The 23,504-nt window shown below is 41.3% G+C and overlaps 1 long non-coding RNA gene across 1 annotated transcript in view; it reads left to right on the forward strand.

Annotated features, from left to right (window-relative positions):
* The first annotated feature begins 1,456 nt into the window (after positions 1-1,456).
* The window catches only part of LOC307104280, an 88,097-nt gene continuing 66,049 nt past the window's right edge, over positions 1,457-23,504 (forward strand). Inside the window, exon 1 of the long non-coding RNA XR_013813873.1 lies at positions 1,457-1,922. This is a non-coding gene — a long non-coding RNA (uncharacterized lncRNA). The remainder of the gene's footprint in view (positions 1,923-23,504) is intronic.

Below are 23,504 nucleotides of genomic sequence, written 5' to 3' on the forward strand. Positions count from 1 at the left end.
ATTTTTTCATACCAAAATGATTTATGTTTTAAACAAATTATTGCAAGATTGAAGTTAGCCAAATGTACTTTATTCCTCATAATTAGAAATGGTCTTTCTTTGATTTAGAGAAATGTACAACATATTGACCATAATCATTTCAAAATAATTCTTCTTCTTTTGTCATATAAGAAAGTGTTGGACCAAATTCCTGATTATAACTATGTTAAGCCCTTTTTGAATAAAAATGTGGCTTGAATTTTAGCTAGTAGTTCATTTGGTAACATAAAATTTATGTATTTTTCATGTTTCTATAAACTCATGAAGTTGAGTTAAAAGAAAATTATATATAAAACATGTGTGTATATATATATACACACACACACACATATATATATATACTAGCAGCCCGTTTGTATGAAGATTTGTGCAATAGACCTTCATTCACCTGGCTGCCTGCACCAGTTTTCTGCTGGCACCGGGGACCCAGGCCTTAGCTGTGGCCACCGCCTTCTGCCTTCTTTCAGGGTCAGGGCTTGGCCCCGGGCGGCAGCCTTGGGCTCGGCCGCACCCAGTGTCCCTGCTACGGATCTTAGGAGCCGACCCCCTGGTCCTTGCCTGCGATCCGTGCAGGCTCCCCGCTGGTGCCCAAGGCCGGGAAAGCCTCCGCCCGAGGCTTTCCCGGCCTTGGGCTCCGCCGCACCCCAAAGTCCCTGCGAAGGTTTCCCGGTGGGCGTGGCTGGTGGGCGTGGCTTGTGGTGTAGCAAAGGTACGGTCAATTTGCATATTACTCTATTATTAGGTAGGATTATTAGGTAGGATTATTAGGTAGGATGTACATATGTCTATCTATCTATCTATCTATCTATATCTATATATCTATATCTATATACATATATATAGATATAGATATATATATATGTTTTAGATATAAGTTTCCCCCACTGTTTGAAAGTGGAGGGTTCCTAGGAAACCCATCAAAAGCCAAAGTGGGTAAAGCAAAGAGTATGCCCTTTCCAAAAGTTCAAGTTATTCTACTTCATTTTAATGAAATACTTATTAGTACCTTTTTTTCTTAATAACCAAAAGAAAATGAAGAGGAATTTTGCTTTTACCAAAAAAAAAGCCATTACCATACTATGTAAGTCTCTCATAAGAGCAAAGTGGTATAATACGAACTCTCAAAAATCAGGGGATACACACACACACACACACTTTCTTGAATTAGAAAAATCTTTTTGCTTTGTTTTTGTGTTTATTTGTAAAGCATTCTTGACCTATACTGAATAGTAGTTTTTGCTATTTTTGTGTCCCTTTGAGTTGCTATGAATGGGTTAATTTGATAACGATATCTGTAGACAGGACACATAGGATATAGCTGCTGTTTGTGATTAAGGATCATGCCATGACCGCAGCTACTATTTTTATTAACGTTCATTTTAACCAGTAAAGAAATTAGAAGTAAAAGTGGGAACCAGACCTTAGTCTTTACCTAGCTTCATAAGCCTTACGTACATATAAATGAAGATCTGCTCATTCTTCAAACAAATATTTACTTGGCACTACTATGTACCAGGCACTCTTCTAGGTGTTGAAGATAAGAATAAGACAGATTTTTTCCCTGCCCTCACATAACCTGCGATTTCTCAGGAAAGACAGACAGTTATACAAATAGAGATGATATGGGCCCATGTTCTTGCGGGATATCAGGGATGTTTCTCAGAGGAAATGACTTTCGAGCTGATGTCTGGAAGATAAATAAGAGTTGACTGGTAAAGTCTGAGGGGAGAGAGAGATGAGCCAGGCAAGGGGAAGAGGATGTATGAAGATTCAGAAGCAAGAGACAACACGGAGCCTTAAAGGAGCGGAACAGCGCTTGGTGAGACAATAGTACCGAGTGGTGTGGGGAAGGGCTGGAGGTGCGGCAGGAGCACACGTAAAAGGTGGGTCATGAAGAGTCTTGGAACCATGTTAAGTTTTTGACTTTGTCTTAGGAATACTGGGAAAGGTTTCCACTCATTTGAACTGAGGAATGGCACAAAATGGGAAAACATTCACAGATCTTTGGGCTATAGTGTGAAAAATGGATATGTGGGGATTAAGAATAGACCCAAATCATGAGGCATTTTCAGGAGTTTAGGTGAGTGATGGTGAAAGCATGGATTAGGGTGGTGGCAGTAATGCTGAGAGATGAACAGAATTGAAACATAATTCTTTTATCCACTATTGATTTACCTAGTGATTAATTAAATGGTGTGAGAGAAGTCATAGATGGCCCTGGGTTTCTGGCTGGGGTAACAGTGCTCCCCTTCGCTGACACAGATACACCAGAGGACGCAACAGTGAGGAGATGATGAGTTCAGTTTTTAAAATGTTGAGTTCAAGGTTCTTAGATGCCTTTGGGCAAAGATATCCAGTAAGAAGTTGGCTATGTGGCTTTAGTTTTCCAAATATAGACCAGACTTAGAAATATAGATCTGGGAGATATTTTTAAAAGCTATTAAACAAAATCCATGTTTTCTATTTCATCATGGGCACATGAGTAGACTATACTACCTTGTATGCCTTGCAATTGGATACTGCTATGTGACCAAAACTTGGCCAGTGGAATGTGAGAAGAAAAATACCCCACTTGTGTGCCAGACCTATAAAACAATCTCTGCACTGGTCCACGGTCTTTCCCCCATGCTCCTTTACTTGTTAGCATCGTTGAAGATAGCATGACTTCTGTCAGCCCGAGTTACTGAACGACTGAGGAAGAGCCCTTCTGCTGACCTGTTCACCCACCCAACACGTAAACTGTATTAAGTTTAGGGGATGAATTTGTTACAACAATGAAATTACCATAACTGATTCGGGAGCCTTCTGAACAAAGATGGGTAAGGAATAAAGACCTGAAGTCTCAGATGAGATTGTCCAGGAAGAGGGTTATCTTACATTTCTACTGCGGCTATAACAAATAATCACAAACTTAGTGACCTGAAACAACACAATGTAATATCTGTGATTCCAGAGATCAGAAAATTTGAAGTGGGCCTCACAGTGTCTGGTGTCAGCAAATATGCATTCCTCCCGGAGGGTCCAGAGGAGAATCTGTGTCCTTACCTTTTCCTGCTTCTAGAAGCTGTCTGCATTGCTCCAATCTCTGCTTCTATCACCACAGCTCCTTTACTGATTCTCCTGCACTCCTTTTTCCCTGAGGACTCTTGTGATTACATTAGCTCACCTGGTTAATCCAGGATAATCTTCCCTTGTCAAGGTCCTTAATTTGATCATATCTACACAGCCCCTATTGCTACGTAAGGTAAAATAGATTCTGGCAATTAGGATGTGGCCATCTCCGAGGAGAGGGCTATTTTGCCTACCATGACTTGTGAAATGACATAGGAAAAGCATTGAAGACAACACTTTGAGTAGCACCAATTCAAAAAAAGTATGGGCTGAGGAAGAGAAGACAGATATCAAGGTAACCATGAATGAACATGTAAAGACATTGGGAAAAATCAGGGAGTACTGTGACATTGAAAATATGAAAGTATTTTAAGGAGGGTGTAATCAATAATATTTGTGAGAGATCCAGTAAGATAAAGACTTTTCAATGTTACTTGAACTTAGCTGCAAGGAAATCATTAGTGGGCTTTTAAGGATCTGCCTGAGTAGAGCAGTAAGAATGAAGGCTAAGTTGAGTCAGGATTGGGAGGGGCACTGTGAGATATCAGTAAGGACATTTCTTTCAAGAAGTTGGGCTCTGAACAGAAAAAGAAAACTAGGGAGAGAACAGGGGGCAGGGGCCTGAATTGGAAACAAGGGAATCTCCCCACTTCACACACACACACACACACACACACACACACACAATGCCAGTGAAGAGATATTAAACATAGGATGTCCCCAAAAATGTATACACAGTTTGAATAATTATTAATTCCAATGGGTTAAATCAGAAAGAAAGAAACATCTATTGAGCTTTCAGGAAAAAAAGTGTGTATACATTTTTTGGGGGACACCTTGTATAAAGAGTGAAATAAAATAACCATATTTAAGCCCCTAAGAAAATCTCTGTTATTTTAACAGGGGAGAGAAGACAAGAATAGAGTTGTATATAAGTAAATTAAAAGTATTACTGTATAATTACTCATTTTCTCTATGAAACAGAAGACAAGATCAGAGGCTGATAGTAAAGGGGAGATGGGGAGGGAGGAGATGTACTTCTGAGAGGCACAGATTTTGTCTGAAATGCCACATGAAATGAGGGCATGCTGGCCAGGAAAAATATAATAGTGTTGTCAGGAAGTTGCAAGTGCCTCACCAAAATTAGAGACATAAGTCTATGGTGGACCAATCTTGGGTATGGCATGATCTTTCTAGTGCAATGTCAATGAGCTGAATGCAAAAGGAGAGGATGGAAATTAGATTTATTAAGGTTTGTGGGGTTTTCTTCCATGCAGTGTGAGGGGAAGACAATAGAATAAGAGGTTTTAGAATACTAGTAAACAAAGGGATGAAGTGATGGCATGCATAGGGAACTAAGTGAGACAGGAGGGACTGAATGGGGAGAGGGATCCGGGACTCTAAAATAAAGATGTCAGAAAACAAGTGTGTTGGGAACAATAATGAGAGAGAGAGAGAGAGAGAGAGAGAGAGAGAGAGAGAGAGAGAGAGAGAGAGTGGTTGGGAACATGTGGTGGTTAAGAATGAGTGTGAATCTTTATTTGAGAGGTGAACCAATCCGGATGTGACAGGTCTAGGGTGTGGCCATGGAATGGTGCCTGAGTGTGTGTGGTGAGGGAGGTCCTTGAAGGTGAGGCAGGCACTGAACCATGCGTGAGTCCAGGAGAGGCTGTCATATTGAGTCACCCAGAATGATGTCAGGCTTGAGGGTGGAAAAGATGACTGTTGGCCAGGTGTCAAGTGTCAACTTCTTCCAAGAGATTTACTGACCATCTTGTCAATAAACAGGCAAGAAGAGAAAACACAAAAGCCACCCAAAAAGGCAAAACACATTTAAGCAATTACCTGAATAATTCAACTAAAAATCTTTGTGGCTTCCTAGGAAAAGGAAACTTGGCCTGTATTAGCCTAAATGAATTTGCCTGACAATTTATAATGTCCTAAATCATTTTTCTTGTCTGAACAGTGAATAACTCACAGGCCACCTCAGGTCCCATCTGGCCTTCAGGCCTGAGGATAGATTAACACTGGACTTATTGCCAATGCACATTCACAAGAGAATGGAATTGGAGAATGGGCAATGATGCCAAATGTATCCTTGCTCCAACTCTGACCTGCAAAGAAATTGCTTGCTCATAGCTTCCCAGCCCAATGAATCAGCTCTGTCATAAGAGAGTATTTTTAAAAACAGCTATAATACCTGTGCTGTTTAATGTACTCTGTAGTGCAAGATAAGCTGGCCCTCCAGGAGTGAACAATTGTGCATATATTTTTAGCTGCCCAAAATACTAGATTAAACTACTTCATTTAAATTTCCATTTGATATGAGCAATGTGCAAGTAAATTAACAAGTGCTTTTAAATTATGATAAACTGGGGTCCCTCGGCCTGACCTCCGGGGATTGGGCTGCAGCAGGCTCTCTGACATCCCCCGAGGGGTCCCGGATTGCGAGAGGGCACAGGCCAGGCCGAGGGACCCCACCGGGGCCAGGGAAGGGCTGCAGGAGGGCTCCAGGGCTTGTCCCACCCGTCTTGCCCAGTCCTGATTGGGTTGCCCAGTCCCACCCTGCTTGCCCAGCAACAAGCTAACCTACCAGTTGGAGCATCTACTCCCGGTGGTGGTCAGTGCAAGTCATAGCGACTGGTCGCATGGTCGAATGGATAGTCGGGCACTTCGCATATTAGGCTTTTATTATATAGGATAGGGGAATCTTAAGAAAGGATCCATCATGAATATCGCCCTCTGTCTTCTTCCAAGTCCCTAATGGCCCAAATATAGCATCTACTTAGTGACCATTTGCCATGTAACCGGAACTGAAGAAAACAAAAAGAGAACGTACACACCTATTTTTGTAGAGCATGCTTGCTGGCCTGTTTGGAATATACATAACATATATGGAACAGTCATAAAACATTAGATTTTATCAACTACCAAATCATATGAAATAAATAAATGGCATTTATTATAGGAGGGATGAGCTCTGTTCACTCAGAGATGGGTGACATATGGTTCCTGTTCTTGTGTAGCTCACAGTATACGGAGTAGGGGTAAGTGCATATAAATTAACTAGTGCTTTTAAATTATGATAAACAGGGGATTTTTAAGAAAGGGCCAATTAAGAATATCACCCTCTGTTTTCTTCCAAGTCAGAGAACCATAGAACACTTACATTAGTTATATCAGAGTCCTGTGGGGCAGAGAAGGAGGAGTTAGAAACATTACCTCAAAGAGGTTAATTGGAACCAGATCTGGGAAACATTGCAGAACTTTGCTAAGGGGGCTGGCATAAAGACGAGAGACCAATCTTCCAAGACCAAGCCCTCTCCACAGTTGTTTTCTATGATTAACATCATATTAAATGAGTCTTTTGCTCAAAAAATCCATAATTTATTAAATATTTTTGAAAGTAGAAAAAAAAAGAAAACAAATATTCTATGCTTCAGAAATTAACACTGAAATCCACAATTTTTAAAAAGTGCTTTTTCAGACCTCATATTGATCATAGGCAACAAAGTGGGACTAGAGAATCAATAAATGTCTGTGAAATAAACCATTGCACAGGCTAACCAGTACTGGGTCAAAATGAATTTTGGCAATTTTCTTTAACAATAGGACAGTGAAACAACAAAGATGCATCTTGGAATTCACTCATTTTGTGCCTTTTTTTGCTTTACGGGAAAAATGTGTTGTTGTTTTTTGTATTTTAAAAAAAGGATTAAAAAGAGATAATAAAGGCAAAAGTTCAACATTGAATAGTATTTCTAATGTTTATGACAATACTTAGGTTTATTGCTCTTAGGATTTTCTGCTCAATGCCATAGTAATTAAAGTAGACATAACTTGGTGAATGTTCCCCTGCACAAATATTCTGTGCTTGCTTATGATATTTTTGAAATTGCAATTGAGTCATTTACCTTGGGTGGGACCCTGGGCCCACAGTGAGCAATTGTTTATTGGGAGGGACAGACAAGGGAGAGTCATGTTCCACAGTGAATCCTCTGCTGCCTCAGAGGCTGACAATCAGGATTTTGCTTTTTCACTTTATTGGACAAAGTGAGAACCAGATGTACTAGAACTTTAACCAAAAAAAAAAATGTCCCTAATGGCCCAAATTTTGCAAAATAAGGAAATCCAAGCCTACCCTACCGTAAGCCAGCAATAATCAAAATTGATGGCACTCCACAGATGTTGTAGGTAAATGTATTTGTAAAGGGGTCAGAGTAACTTCTGGTTCCCACTCCTGCACGTGAGGAGCTCAGAAGTCACCATTCTATCCTGAAAATAAAGAAAAACCTGAACAAACTCAAAATTTAACAACTCTTCTTAGATCCATCAGAGAAGTGAGGTCACGGGGCAAACCTCTATCCCCACAATTGGAGAGACAGATAAATACAGAGAATCATACCTTCCTTAGTGGAGCAGAATTCATGAGCAGGAACCTCCATGGGAACCACTGCAGGGGTGGAAAATCCTAGCTGTAGCTGATAAACAGCTGACAACTCTGGGAGTTTAAAACTCCCAGTCTTACGGGAGTCCCTATACTTTTGTGAATTTTATCTCCAGGAGCTCTACCAGGTCCTCACAATGAATATCCTACCTTATAATAGACAAATATGCAAATTGACCACACCTTCGCTATGCCCAAGCCACGCCCACCAACCACGCCCACCAGGAAACCATTGCAGGGACGTTGGTGTGTGGCGGAGCTTTCCCGGCCGGAGGCTTTCCCGGCCTTGGGCACCAGCGGGGAGCCTGCACGGATCGCAGGCAACGACCAGGGGGTCGGCTCCTATGATCCGTAGCAGGGACGCTGGGTGCAGCGGAGCCCAAGGCCGGGAAAGCCTGGGGCGGAGGCTTTCCCCGGCCTTGGGCACCAGCGGGGAGCCTGCTTGGATCACAGGCAACCACTGGGGGTCGGCTCCTAAGATCCGTAGCAGGGAGGCTGGGGTGCAGCAGAGCCAAGGCCACAGCCCGGGGCCAAGCCCGACCCTGAAAGAAGGCAGAAGGCGGTGGCCACAGCCAAGGCCTGGGTCCCCGGTGCCGGCAGAAAACTGGTGCCGGCAGCCAGGTGAATGAAGGTCTATTGCACGAATCTTCGTGCAAACGGGCTACTAGTTGGAGAATAATCAACCCAATGCTTCCAGCAAGGGGAGGGGAGGGGAAGGAACTATGTTGAAATACACAAGAGCATTCTGTTCTTCTTAACAAGGCCTGCCCTCAGGAGAAACTACTTTTACCACAGCCTAACCTGCTGGGGTTTTATCAGAATCTAACCTATGGGGAAGGGAAATATGCAACTCCATCTCCCTCTAGCCATCCTGCCCCACTTAACTGGAGGGTGTGGGACTGAGGAGCACCGGAAATGTTCATAATCCAAAAGACTGAGACCTAATCATGGGACTACAGAACATCTCTCCCACAGGGACAGCACCAAATCCTGGCTAGGATGTGGAGCAACAAGTACTTTCACTTATTGCTGGTGGAATACAAAAACACTATGGTCACTTTGGAAGCCAGTTTGGCATTTTCTTACAAAAGTAGAAAGTATATTTCTTAATATAAAAATCTAGCAATTGCACTCCTTGGTATTTACTGAAAGGTGTTGAAATGTATGTTTAAATCAAATCCTGCACATGAATGTGGATGGTAGCTTTATTCATACTTACCTAAATTCAGAAGCAACCAAGATGTCCTTCAGCAGGTGAATGAATAAACAAACCATGGCATATCCAGACAATGAAATACTCTTCTGCACTAATAATAAATGAAGTATCAAGCCATGGAAAGATATACAGGAAACTTAAATGCATATTGCTAACTAAAACTAGCCCATCTGAAAAGGCTACATACTATATGATTCCAACTATATGACATTCTGGAAAAGGCAAAACTATGGAGACAGTAAAAGGATCAGATGTTTCCAGAGTTTTGAGGGGAAGACAGAATGAATAGGCAGGGCACAGAGGATTTTAGGGGCAGTGGAACTATTCTGTATGATACTACAATGGTTGATACATGATATTACATAGCTGTCCCAACCCATCACAACATTAAAAGTGAACCCTAAGGTAAGCTATGCATTTTGGGTGATAATGACCTAAATAATATGGTATAAACACCCATTTACCCAACCTGGATGTCAGGACTAGATGGACACAGGTGTGGCATAACCAAAATGGGTAGAAAAAGCAGAGGCAGAGCACAGCTCTCCACTCAGTGACAATGGTCTCGAACAGAAGGAAGCAAGCCAGAGCACCATTCTCTGGGTTGAGGTACTGCTCATCAGGTTTCTCCACTATGAAGTTACTTTTCCCTCCCACTTTCCACGGGAGAATTTTTTAGACTAGATTTTCTTGAGTGCAAACAGGAATCATATTGCAGGCTTCACATTATAAGATTAGTTGATACTACTTAAGAACAAATCTCCAGCTAACATGTTAAATAACAGGGAATTGGTATATTTTTTCCAATTACACTTTAGTTTGTTTTTCGAAATTTTAGGCATGTATCAGTATTTAGCTCCATTGTCTTGGGAAAATGGTATACAAAGTCATTTTCAAGTAAAGTCAAATTGTTTTTGTAAAGGTTTGTTAGGCAATTCATACACAGACCATTTGAATAACTGGAGTAAATCAGATGTCATTCGTACCAAAGCACAGACTATATTTAACATATATATACACATACACCCAAATAAAGTACGTATATAAGGAGAAAAATATCTGTCTAAAACTTAATAGAATATATCTGGCTATAACAGATAAAGGTGTTTATGAGTAGTAAGATGATTTTACGTTATTGTTATCATAAACAATACTTAAAATAGCCATAATTAAGCTAACATGAAATTAAACCAAAACTATGACAGTAGGAAAAAATCACTCTATACCCTTCCTTTCACAAATCAAATTCTCTTAACATCTTTTATGCTCCTTGAGTTCCTTTCTTTATTTTTTGTTTGAAATGTCATCATTAAGAAAACATTTTGGATGGTCACATCTTACAATGAATTTAGGAAGAGTTGGTGCCTTTATTAGGGGGTCCCAAAAGCTCAAACTTCATTCTGAGTTAAAATAAAAATAAAAAGGTTTTAGATTCTCTGTTATTTCATTTTTCTACGAAGCTTTCAGTATTATAACCTTAGCAATACTCTTACATTGGTGTGAAACCACACAGGATTAAGAAGCAACTTAGACAGGCAGATTCCTAGAGCTCCAGCCTGAATGGTCAATAAAACTTACTGGAAGAAATCAGAAATATGGTACCAGTTAATTCAATGGGCATATTCGGGTCTCCTCATTCAGCTTCTTAAATAACCAGAATAATAAAAGTACCTTGAATGGAAATAGATTTTAAGTCCTCACTGATATGCCCTCTATAAAGAGTACCACTGAACTCAGCTGGCACACAGTCATGTGAAGTTAGCAGTCTCAGCAGAATTTCTGAAAGCTAATAATGTAAACCAGGTCCACTTTACCAAGAAGGAGTTATTTGATTGCCTGAATTTCAGGTGTTACAATAACTCGCAAAGAGTTGTAGGATATAAGAAATAGCATGTAACAAAAATATGTGCCACGTTTCTTACTTTGCTTTAATTATTTATAAGATTTGTGAATTATTAAATAGGATTAATGCACATGATACAAGATAAAAAGACATTATATGGCATACAGTGAGAAGTCTGAAATAATTGAAACCCACTTTCTCTTTGGCCTCCAGATAAATATTAAACTAATATTGATAGAATATCGGCTTGAAGGGAGAAGTGAGCAGTTAACAATTGAGGTCCCCCATATAACCCCAACCTTGTTTTAGTGTTCTTTTTAATATGATTCACAAATACCCGAAACATGGCTCAAGATACAAGGCCAGAAAAAAAGGGGATTTTAAATAAGGACTTTTGAATTTTTAAAACACTAAGGAAATTAAGTCCTATTTACTTATATATTTTTAAAATGATCAATTTCTTAAAATTGCAACTCTACCAGAAATTCCATGGCTCATGGTTACCATCCACAGACACTGAAATGGGTAAAATCAAAGGCAGCATTTGGAGTGCAGAGGTATGAAAATGCTTGCCCCCCAACAATTCTATTGTACACTTTAAATGTGTGCTTTGTATGGTATGGGAATCATATCTCAATAGCCATCCAGACAGGGCTAGAAATGACAGCAGCCCAGTGTCAGACATCAAGGACTTCTAGTTACTCTAGGTCAATAAGCTTCTGTCAACAATAAGGTAAGAAACTTTCCTGCCAGAGGGAATGGGATATTGTTTGAGAAAAAAAATCAAAACACCTTTCTGATGACCTCTGAGTTCTTACTCTTAAAGGACTGATAAGAAAGAGACAAGTAAAAATCTGAGGTGTCCCTCGACTAGAGCAATAATTTGCAAGAGAAAAACATGGAAGTCAAATAGAATATTTTTGGAAGTGGTATTCATTAGGTCATGTAGATCCAAGTACTAACTCAAGAGGCCTGGGGAACACTAAAATGGAGTGCATAGGTGGTTAGCCATTATTATTTAAAGTTCTTTTTTGTTGAATGATCTACATAATAACCTGGTATTTTATTCTTTTTAATCAAGTAAATTTCCTAAGAATATTATTAAACATGACATGTACATTAAGTTGTTAGATTTTATTTAAAATTTCATAAATAAAAATCACTTTTAAAAATCTGCTCTTACCCCAAGTAAAAATTAGGCAAAGGATTCAAAAGTAAGCACATGAGAAGAGGCTTGGTATTATTAATCATCAGGTAATGTAAATCAAAACTACGATGAGATAACCACTTCACAAAAACTGGGATGGCTGGAATCAAATAGTCTGATAATAACAAGAGTTGATAAGAATGTGGAGAAATAGGAACTCTTCATGCTACTGATGAGAATATAAAATGGCGTGGCCACTTTGGAAAACATGTGTCCACACACACACACATACAAAAAAAACCCCATGCATGAATGTTTATAACAGCATCCTATCTAATAAAGAGGTAATATGCAAATTGACCGTCACTCCAACACACAAGATGGCTGCCCCCATGTGGACACAAGATGGCCGCCACAAGATGGCCGGCAGGGGAGGGCAGTTGGGAGGGACCAGGCCTGAAAGGGAGGGCAGTTGGGGGTGATCAGGCCTGCAGGGGAGGGCAGTAAGGGGTGACTGGATTGGCAGAGGATGGCAGTTGGGGGGCACCAGGCTTGCAGGGGAGGGCAGTTGAGGGGAACCCAGCCCTGCAGGGGAGGGCAGCTGGGGGGGACCAGCCCTGCAGGGGAGGGCAGTTGGGGGGAACCAGGCCTGCAGGGGAGGGCAGTTGGGGGTGACCAGGCCTGCAAGGGAGGGCAGTTGGGGGTGATCAGGCCTGCAGGGGAGGGCAGTAAAGGGTGACTGGGTCGGCAGAGGAGGGCAGTTGGGGGGGACCAGCCCTGCAGGGGAGGGCAGTTGGGGGTGACCAGGCCTGCAGGAGAGGACAGTTAGGGGTGACTGGGCCAGCAGGGGAGCAGTTAGGCATAGATCTGGCTGTCAGGGGAGTGTTTAGGGGGTGATCAGGCTGGCAGGCAGAAGCGGTTAGGGGCAATCAGGCAGGTAGGCAGGTGAGCGGTTGGGAGCCAGCAGTCCTGGATTGTGAGAGGAATCCCATATTGGAGAGGGTGCAGGCTGGGCTGAGGGACACCCCCCTCCTGTGCACGAATTTCATGCATCGGGCCTCTAGTCATTAATAATAGCCAAAATGTGGAACAACCCAAATGTCCATCAACTGGTGAAAGGATAAACATATGTGGTATCCTATCTAATAAAAGAGCAATATGCAAATTAACTGTCACTCTGCGACAAATGGCAGCGCCCATAGCCACAAGATGGCAGCGCCCACTCCTCTCAGCCCTGCCGGAGTCCCCCAGTCTCAGGGAGGGCTGCTGCTGAAAGCCTGCAGAGTAAGCGGCCTGGCGGAATGCTGCCCAGAGGCCCTCCTGACACTTTATAAAAAACAAAGACAAATTCACTCCCCATGGCCTGATCCCCTCCCAGCAGCGGCAGCCTGGGGTCTCAACCACTGAGTCACACCAGCCAGGCAGATATGGAGGAATCTTAAATGTTTCTTTTTAAAAAATATATACTTTATTGATTTTTTTACAGAGAGGAAGAGAAAGGGATAGAGAGTTAGAAACATCTATGACAGAGAAACATCGATCAGCTGCCTCCTGCACACTTCCCACTGGGTATGTGCCCCCAACCAAGGTACATGCCCTTGACTGGAATCGAACCTGTGACCCTTGAGTCTGCAGGCCGATGCTCCATCCACCTAGCCAAACCAGTTAGGGCTGTCCAATATGTTAAAGAAAAAACCCTATCTAATAAAGAGGGAATATGCAGGGGAGGGCATTTGGGGGTGACTGGGTTGTCAGGGGAGGGCAGTTGGGGACGATCGGGCTAGCAGGGGAGCAGTTAGGCGTCAATCAGGCTGGCAGGGGAATGGTTAGAGGTGATCAGGCTGGCAGACAGAAGCAGTTAGGGGCAATCAGGCAGGCAGGTGAGCAGTTGGGAGCCAGCAGTCCAGGATTGTGAAAGGGATGTCTGACTGCCTGTTTAGGCCCACAGGGATCGGGCCTAAACAGGCAGTCGGACATCCCCTGAGGGGTCCCAGATTGGAGAGGGTGCAGGTTGGGCTGAATTTCATGCACCGGGCCTCTAGTATTCATATAATGGGGTATTTTGGGGCCGTAAACAGTAATGGAATATTGATACAAGTTACAACATGGATATACCTTGAAAACATGATGCTAGATTAAAGAAGCCAGTCAAAAAGAAACACATATTATATGATTCTGCTCCCATGAAAGTCCTGAAGAATGAACATTCCAGAGACAGATTAGAGGCTGTTTAGGGTGGGAGCTGGGGGTAGGGGGAGGCGGGCAGGTAGGAAGTAATTGCTAAAGGGTACAGGATTTCTTTTTGAGGTGATTAAAATGTTTTTAAAAATTGACTATGGTGATGGTGATGTCATCTAAAACTAAAAATACACTAAATTGAATATAATTAAAAATGATTCTATTGTACACTTTTAATGTGTGCCTTGTATGGTATGGGAATCATATCTTAATAAAGCTGTTTTTAAAAAGTCTCACATGAACTTATCCCCAGAAAAAAAATTAAGGACCTGCCCTTGCTACATAATACTGCTTTTGCTCTAGTTTATTTAGATAATCTCTGGTTGCTGGAAGAATTAGTAGTTTTGTAATAAGACAAGGACAGTTTTTACAAAGACGGAAATATTCACAGTGGTCTTTTTAACCTTCTGTATAATCAAGCACCATTGAACATTCAGCAGCCTACTGTCAGAAGCAGCTTCTGCCAGCATATTCTCAAGCATTGACGAAGAATGAGCTGCACTGATTCCTGAATTGTCAGAATGAGAAAAAGCACAGCTGCTTTCAAAGGGAAGAAAATTAGATTGAAAAGAAAAGTGGCAAAGAATATTCCTATTGTTTGTGAAAGTCTTCTTCGCTCGAGGTCCCCTTAGTCCATGGGTCATCAGGAAATGAAACTCTTAACCTGATATTCCTATATACTTCTGCCCTGCACACACAGAGAAAAATCAGGGAGCTATTCTTATCTAAATCACTAGCAAAACTGAATGTTAATTGAGCACGCAATCTGCAGGATAGTGTAAGATTTTGCTTTGTAGGGAAAGAAACCTTAGACAATTTCTTGTCACTAAAAGGACATGCTGCAAGTTTTTTCTTCTTTCATTGTAGTATTTTAAAAACCCTCAAATCTGCATATATTTCAGACAGGGAGTTAAATGCTGTATATAGATTTTCATTTAATTTCACATCAACACTATGCAGCTAGTGTCTTAGTACAGATCCTTAAAATAAATGCATGACAAAATTGATAAAACAGTATGCAAAATATCCATAGGCGCAAGGCTAAGAAGCAGAGAGGAACCAGAGAGGCAAATTAAGACCAATTATGTAGTGGACATTGAAGTTCTTGTAAATCCCTGAACCCTGGAGTTTTAAGTTTTAAGGTAAAGTGAAGTACTAAAGACATGGCTGTAGCCCTATGAAATATAGAAGCTGGAACTAAGAATCCTCTCTGTATAAAGGATCTGAAGAGCTATATTGTCAGTAAAAAAATTTATACAATTCCTATGGCCTAAGAATCCCCAAGTGGAGAAATAAACTCAAAATTGTACTCAATTTAAGGTTGCCTAGCAAAAGAAAAAAAAGAAATTCTTTAGAGGAAGACATATGATCGCCACCTAGGCCTCACATAGTTGCCAGGAAGCGAGCCCAGAGAAAGATGAGTTTCCAATCCACAATTATAAAAATACATGCCTAATTATGGCAATTTGAGAGTGAGAGTAGGCAAATGCCATCAAAAAGAGAATTAAACCCTCTCTAAATAAGACATTAGATACTGAAATTATCAGTTATAGGATGAGAGAAAGAGAGAGAATTTGAGAGAGAAAGAGAGAAAGAGAGAATTTAGAGAATTAGAAAGAGAACTTCTTTGTCAGGGAGAAGGAAAAGACTTACTCATAGCAAATGAGTTTCTGAGTGATACATATTTAAAATATTTGAGCAATATAAAAAAAAAACTTGATAAAATAGACATATGTAGAACTCTGTACCCAACAAGCAAAGAATAAACATTCTTATCAAGAACATATAGAATGTTTATGAAAACTGACCATGTGCCAGGTCATAAAGCAAACATCCATAGTCATCTAACAACCAATATGATACAGACTATGTTCTCTAATAATAACACATGGATCTACCTGAAGGGGCCTATACCTGGCCTCAGCCCTTCCCAACTACAGTTTGTGGACAGTCCTGATGGCACAGCAGCACTCTTAGCCCAGTGAACCACTGGGAGACACTCCTATTTGTACTCCTGACAATCCTAAAAGGGTTCTACCAGTCTTCCTCCAGCGGCAGTCTGCAAGCAGTGCTGCTGGCACAGAGACTAGGTGGGAGACACGTCTGTGCCTCAGGAGATCCTGAAAGCGCCCTGTTCTTGGCTCCAACCCTTCTAGCCATGGTCAGGGACCAGTCCAGCACACACCCAGGGGCCTGCAGGAGACACACCCATTGATGACTCCAGAGCCAGGTCTATAGACCTCAGTCTGGGCTGTGGAACCTGAAACATCCCTGGGAATCAGTTCTAGGTCCCAGAATATGTTTTGGGGAATCTAATATTCAACATGGTGCCTATAGTTAACAATGGCATATTCTATACTTGAAAGATGCTATGAGAATAATCTTAAATGTTCTCACTACACACAAAAATTATAATTATACTAGAGGCCCAGTGCACAAAGTTTGTGCACTCAGGGGGGGGAGCGGGGGGTTGGGTCCCTCAGCCCAGCCTGTGCACTCTTGCAGCCCAGGAGCCCTTGGGGGATGTCCGACTGACGGCTTAGGCCTGCGGACATCCTTAGCACTGCCGCGGAGGCTCCCATCACTGTCACTGCATTTGCCAGCTATGAGCCCGGCTTCTGGCTGAACGGTGCTGCCCCTGTAGGAGCACACTGACCACCAGGGGACAGCTCCTGCATTGAGTAAGATCTGGCTGAAACTGGCTCTCCAACATCCCCAGAGGAGTCCCGGATTGCGAGAGGGCGCAGGCCAGGCCAAGGGACCCCACCAGTGCACAATCAGGGCCAGGGAGGGATGCAGGAGTTTGGCCAGCTGGGGAGAGACCGTGGGAGGGCTCCAGGGTATGTCCGGCCCATCTCGCTCAGTCCCCAGCAGTAAGCTAATATACCGGTTGGAGTGTCTGTCCCCTGGTGGTAAGTGCTCATCATAGCAACTGGTCGACTGGTCAACTGTCTGCCCCCTGGTGGTCAGTGCAGGTCATTGTGAGTGGTTGAGCAACCTTAGCATATCATTAGCATATTACACTTTGATTGGTTGAACGGATGATGGGATAACCAGACACTTAGCATATTAGGCTTTTATTATATAGGACTAGAGGCCTGGTGCACGAAATTCGTGCATGGGAAGAGGGGGCATGTGTGTCCCTCAGCCCAGCCTGCACCCTCTCCAATCTGGGATTCCTCAAGGGATGTCTGACTGCCCATTTAGGCCCGATCCCACTGGGATCGGGCCTAAATGGGCAGTCAGACATCCCTTTCACAATCCAGGACTGCTGGCTCCCAACCATTCGCCTGCCTGCCTGCCTGATTGCCCCTAACCGCTTCTGCCTGCCAGCCTGATCACCCCCTAACCATTCCCTGCCAGCCTGATCAATGCCTAACTGCTCCCTTGCCAGACCGATTGCCCCTAATTGCCATCCCCTGCCGGCCTGGTTACCCCCAACTGCCTTCCCCTGCAGGCCTGGTCCCCCCCAACTGCCATCCCCTGCAGGCCTGGGTCCCCCACAACTGTCCTCCCTTGCAGGCCTGATCTCCCCCAACTGCCCTCCTCTGCTGGCCAGGTCACCCCTAATTGCCCTCCCCTGCTGGCCTGATTGCCCACAACTGCCCTCCCCTGCCGGCCATCTTGTGGCAGCCATCTTGTGTCTACATGGGAGCAGCCATCTTTGACCAAATGGGGGCAGCCATCTTGTGTGCTGGAGTGATGGTCAATTTGCATATTAATCTTTTATTAGAAAGGATGAGGTGATGGATGTTTGAACTAACCTTATTGCATATTGTATAATGTAAATTTAAAATACTCTAAACAATGCTGAAAGTATTACATATCAAGCTGTTTAGTCATTAAAAACAATGTTTAAGAACATTCTTGTATATTCTTCTTTGGGCTCAGGTGCATGTGCAAATTTTTCTAAGGTTCAGACCTAAAGACTGGAATTTCTAGGATATAGGTGATGTTCATGCTCAACTTTAAAGAGAATGTCAACTTGTTGTTCTGAGCTTGTTCTGCATTCTCATTGGCAGTTACAAATGCATCATTAATTGTAATAAACATATTCCCGTTTTCTACATTATAATGAAGTACTGAGAATAGAGTAATTATAATTTTTATATTGCAAAAATCCTTTAGTAAACATTCTTATATATCAATATTTTTATCTTTTCTAATTTTTACATAGTATAATTTCCTGGGATTGGAATGTTTGAACAACAGAAATACATATTTGAAACTTTGTTACATTTGGCCTCATTGCCCTTCAGAAAAATCTCTGTGAAGGGTCCATTTTGTCATAAACTCCCCAACATAGAGGGACTAATACTAACTTTTTCTTTCTTTGCCAAGCTTATAGCAGAAAAGTGATCTCTCAATGTTTCCATTTGTATTGATTTAGATTTAATATTCAGTTGGTTTGACTATCTTTTAATAAATTTCCTGTTCATTTGCATTACTATTTTGGGATTTCCAGTTTAAATTATGAATAAGTTGAATCAGTCTAAGAATATACAGGGTGTCCCCTCAAAAATGTATACACACTTTAACAGCTGATAGCTTAATTTTGAAAATAAAATGTATTCTAACAAACACTGCCTTTATACTTATTCAAAGTGTGTGTATACATTTTTTGGAACACCCTATATATAAGATAATCATGTAGATAATGACAAAACCTATTACTGATCTTTATACTTTACCCTATATTTATATAAAAATTTAGCAAGAGTGATTTTGAGGTCATCAATACTATGATAATAAAAATAGCTAGTTTTTCTAAGATTTTGTCATGTGCTGTACACTTGCCTAAGGATTTTATATACCTGGTTTATTTATTTGTTTATTTACCTATTCATTCAACAGTTGTTTACTATGTCTCAGGTAGTGACCAGCTGTGTATCCTAGTCATTTTGATAACAGCATCATGCTGCTTCATCAGCTTTTACATGTTCTTAGGGTTATAGTAAATCCTATCTTCCTACAAAGTCTCTATTCTTATTTGATCCTCACAAAAAGCATGAGACTTTGGCAGGGTAAATACTATCATCTTCATTTCATAGATGTAAGCCAACCTCACTGAGCTTCGGATTCCTCATTTATGAAATGGAGACAATCATGCTTACTCTGCTAACCTCTCATACTTAACAAGAGCAGACAAAATAATAATGGATGGTAGAGGGCCTGAAAAACTAGGAACATCATAAAAGGTAAGCTATTAGTACATTATTATAATGTACCATATACATTACAATACAGATGTGCAAAAAAAAAAAAAAGTACATAGTTCTGAGTAGCCGCAACCAGTGTGGCTAGAGAGTGAATGAGACCTGAGTAGGGGCAACTGGGGATTGAGAAAAAGAAAGAGACAGACTCAGAGACATTAAGTAAAGCTGGGACCAGGTGGGGCACTGTTCTCAGATGGAGAAAGAGTGACACAGAGCTAGTGCTGCACGTTTATTATATACAGCATGATAACAGGAATTTTACTAGAGTTTAAGACAAAGGAAATTATGTTAAATCATGCTTAGAGATCAGGCTGCATTCTTCATTCTTGTGGCTTCTCATAATTGTCAGGCCTGGCTGAACCTGGATAATTGCATCCGCCCCTGGCATCTGAGTGAACCTAGATAATGGCACCCACCCCTTGGCTCCTGAGCTAAAGGTCAGGACTGACAACATTCCTCACCTTTGGTGAGGTATGTTTTCCAGGGCATGGCTTTGCCGATGCTGCTGGATTCAGCTGACGACCTTTGCTCAGGTGCTCTCCCAGGCGCTTCCCACACATAGTATCCACATGGGATCTGCATCATGTTCTGAGGCCCCCTGGTAATAGACTTTGGATGGGAGACAACCTAAACCTGCAAATTCAGAATGACTCACTCTCTTCCAGTTTAAAACAATCTCTTATAGTCCATCTTTGGTAGAGCCAGGTAAAGTTGAAGCGCCCCATCAGGACTATCTCACCTGAGTCACAGATTCCCTGCTCCATTCCCAAATAACATGTGCCCACAAGAGGGAGTTTACATATCCTTGTGGCATTATGGTAGGGACCCCCTGCTTCTCTTTGGCTCCCACTATCCTTTGGCGAAGGTAAACTCCTTTCATCTGTCTTCATAATGGCCACTGTCCTCTCTGTATCTGCTCGAGAAGTCATTTAGCTGAAGTAATGCCAGCTGCTTCTCAGCCCAGTTCACCTTTCTCTCCCTGCACCTCAGCCTGACCTCATTTCTCTCTGCCTTTCCTAACTTCTGAGTCTCAGCCTTGGACTTCATCCGAGCCTGTCGAGGTCACTCTCTCTTCAGCCTCTGCTAGGGGTTCCCTCCCGCCTCAGTGCTGGCCTGCTGGCTCTCAACCTTTGGTATATCTGGGAACAGGTGGGAATTCTATATCTCTCCATGCTACCTACCAACAGGTGTTAGGAAACAAAAGATTCTCTCTCTCTCTCTCCTCATGTACCTCTTCCTAGAACTATCATGAACTTCTTTTTCCTCCCTCCCCCCATTCTTTTTTACTTCTTCCCAAGTGGTGAATAACAGAGTAGCAAACCTGCTGATCAAAACGGGAAAATATCAGTAGGCATCAGCCCATTCTTACCTGTCTGCTCATACTGTAAGACCCTCAAGAGCCAGAGACTACTATGCATCTTTGCATATAAACCAGTGCTTTGCCTGTAATCCACAGTCACTGAAAGTTTGTTGAGTGAATCAATGATTGAATCTCCTTAATGTATTGGTAAACAGATGAAACATTTTGCTCAAGTTAAACAATGAAGTACAGACTTAGCTGGGAACAAATTGAATATTCTTTACAACATTACACATTGCTTTTTACCTAGTTTTCCCTGATGGGTGGCGATACAGAGCCTAGGATATACAACCTAAATTTGAGGAAGGGAGGCAGGAAGAAATAATAAATTAAAAGTTTCCCCACCAAAGAACTAAGCTTTAAAAAATCCAAAGGCAAGTATTTGAAATTAAACTAGCATTATTTTTCTCTTTGTCTGTACAACATAAAATCAGCTCAACTCTGTATTCCTAAAATCTCTGAATAGGGATTTTATAAAATGCTGTGTTTCTGTCATCAACTATTTGTAGTTGGGGGAGTTGGTACAGCAGAAATTCTTATAGACATTTCCCCCTACAGACACATATAAAATTAGGACCTTCTCCTCCTCATACTAATGCATAAAAGTTTTAAAAGAAATTAAAATCTATCCCCCTGAAAGTGGAATTCTCCCATTTTGCTGATTTAAAATTCATTGCCTTTTGAAAATTGTAACTGACCCTTTTCCCCTCTAAATTAAGATCGATCCCATTCAGAACTCCTGTTGGAGACATGGCTAACTCCTACCCAGAGAACAGTAACCAGATTTTAATTGCAGCACACTCATTGCTCAAATCCAACATCATGATAAACACACACCAAAGAAAGTTAGGGAGCTTAAAGTTTATGAGTTTGAAAAGTTATTTTCTTAATGAACAACAGTAGCACTATTCTCGGGAAGAGAGAGGTGAAATTTCAGATCTATTTGTTTATGTTTCCGAAAGGGATTTAAGCAATTTGCTTTTGTGCAGTATGTGCCATAGCAGACCAAAGCATCAACTAGGATATTAGGGGCACATTTACACCAGTGGTCCTTCTGAAGAGCGCAATGGAGGACAAACAGGAGGAAGTCCATCTGTCTCCTTAGCTTCTACTTTCCCAGTTCACCTTTCTCTCCCTGTCCCCCCAACATTGTTAATTTTTTCCTTTGGGGGGAGAGGTGACATGTGCTGCTGAGGGTTTCTGGGCTCTAATCTCTGAAAACATTCGCACACACGGGCACTAAGCAGCAAAGTGCTCACACACAATGACATCATTCTGAACTATTAAAATATGTCACCAGAAGTGTTTTCCTGTGCAGACAATGTAAGATGACCACAGATAGTGACATAGTGTATATGTGCGTGTGTGTCCTGTCAAGGGAAAAGAACAAAACAACACTTGTAAAATTCTTAGAAACTGAAAATGCATCAGTGAATAGGCCTTTATGTTGGATATTTATGGGGAATTTGGTTTGTTTTCTGATTCTGTTTCAACTTTTAAGGACCACCGTTAATGTGATTAATTAGCAAGAATTTATTGACTTGAAAAATCTCGACAGCCAAACATATATGATTTTTTTTAATGTATTTTTTCAGGTGAAACTATAAACTGGAGGTCTAATTAAGACCTGCTGTTTCCTGAAATTTTGTGTGCGCAGCTTTGGGAAGGCAAGTTGCATGGAACTTTACTTGCAGGGGTACATGTAATCTTAAGAGAAAAATCCCAGCATGCCGTTCACTTCTTTCAGACACAGTCCTTACTTAAGAGCCCCAGTGAATTTATGTCCGTGGTAAACATGAAAGCCCACTGTGGAGCTGGCTTAGGGAAAACTCAATCAGCTCAAACGTCATGGATTGAGGACTTCAGCTGTTCCTGGCCCATATTTCCAAATTTACGCTTCAAGACCGTGATCGATCATGCCGTTTTAGTCTTTTGACATTTTCTTACGTGTTCCCTTCTCATTACTTGCTAAGAATGAAAGTCTCTTGAACAAGCGAGAGCAAATCAGCTTGTAAGAAAAGTAATAATAATAATACAAGAATATTCAATGTAATATATATATATATATATATATATTTTTTTTTTTTACTTTTGATGAGGTTGTGAAAGGCCAAAATTGAACTGATTTCTGGCCAGTACCCACTTCACCTGCTCCCATTAGAAAAATCTATTTTCTTTTGCCTAATGTTGCCTTTTTATTAAATAGTTCCAATATAAACTTTGAACTGCAAGAAAAAAATAAATCTAAATTTTTCTTAAAGTAGTCCAAGTTTTATTAGTTTAGTAACATATTTTATATGGCTTATCCCAAAAGTCAGTATTCGGTGGTGATAAACTGCTGAAGTCAGGATTGCTTCAAAATAACAAGCGAATGTTTTTCACTCACTTAAAAGAAGCTTTCTTTGTTTTTTACTCACTTGAAACAAATATGCTTCAGGTAGAAAATATGAACTACTTATAACATAAGAACAGAAACCAATATCATAATTGTCATTCACCTAGATATTTTGAACAGATAGTTTTGCAAACTTAACACATTTTAAGATGTGGGGAGAAAAATCACAAAATTTTTAATTTTTAATGTATCTTTTTAAAACTATATTGTAACATGAAACTTGTCCAGCTTGCAAATCTCAACTAAGGAACAAGTGATTTCCTTTAGATAATGCACTAAGTATCAGGTCATAAAGGATAACAATTTACAGTCCTGGTGCATACGTCTGTAGCCTGTAAGCCCAACAGAGCCAAACACAGGTAATACCCAACAGAAAAGCCCCTTTTTCCACTTCATGGGTCCCTAAACATGCAGGGGAATCGAGGCTCCTCCTTCCTTTTACAATACTGTACAATTTGTCCACCAGCTCATTGCCCCAGAAAAGGTCTTAGT

Source organism: Cnephaeus nilssonii, assembly GCF_951640355.1.
Source record: "Cnephaeus nilssonii genome assembly, chromosome: 8".
NCBI lineage: Eukaryota > Metazoa > Chordata > Mammalia > Chiroptera > Vespertilionidae > Cnephaeus > Cnephaeus nilssonii.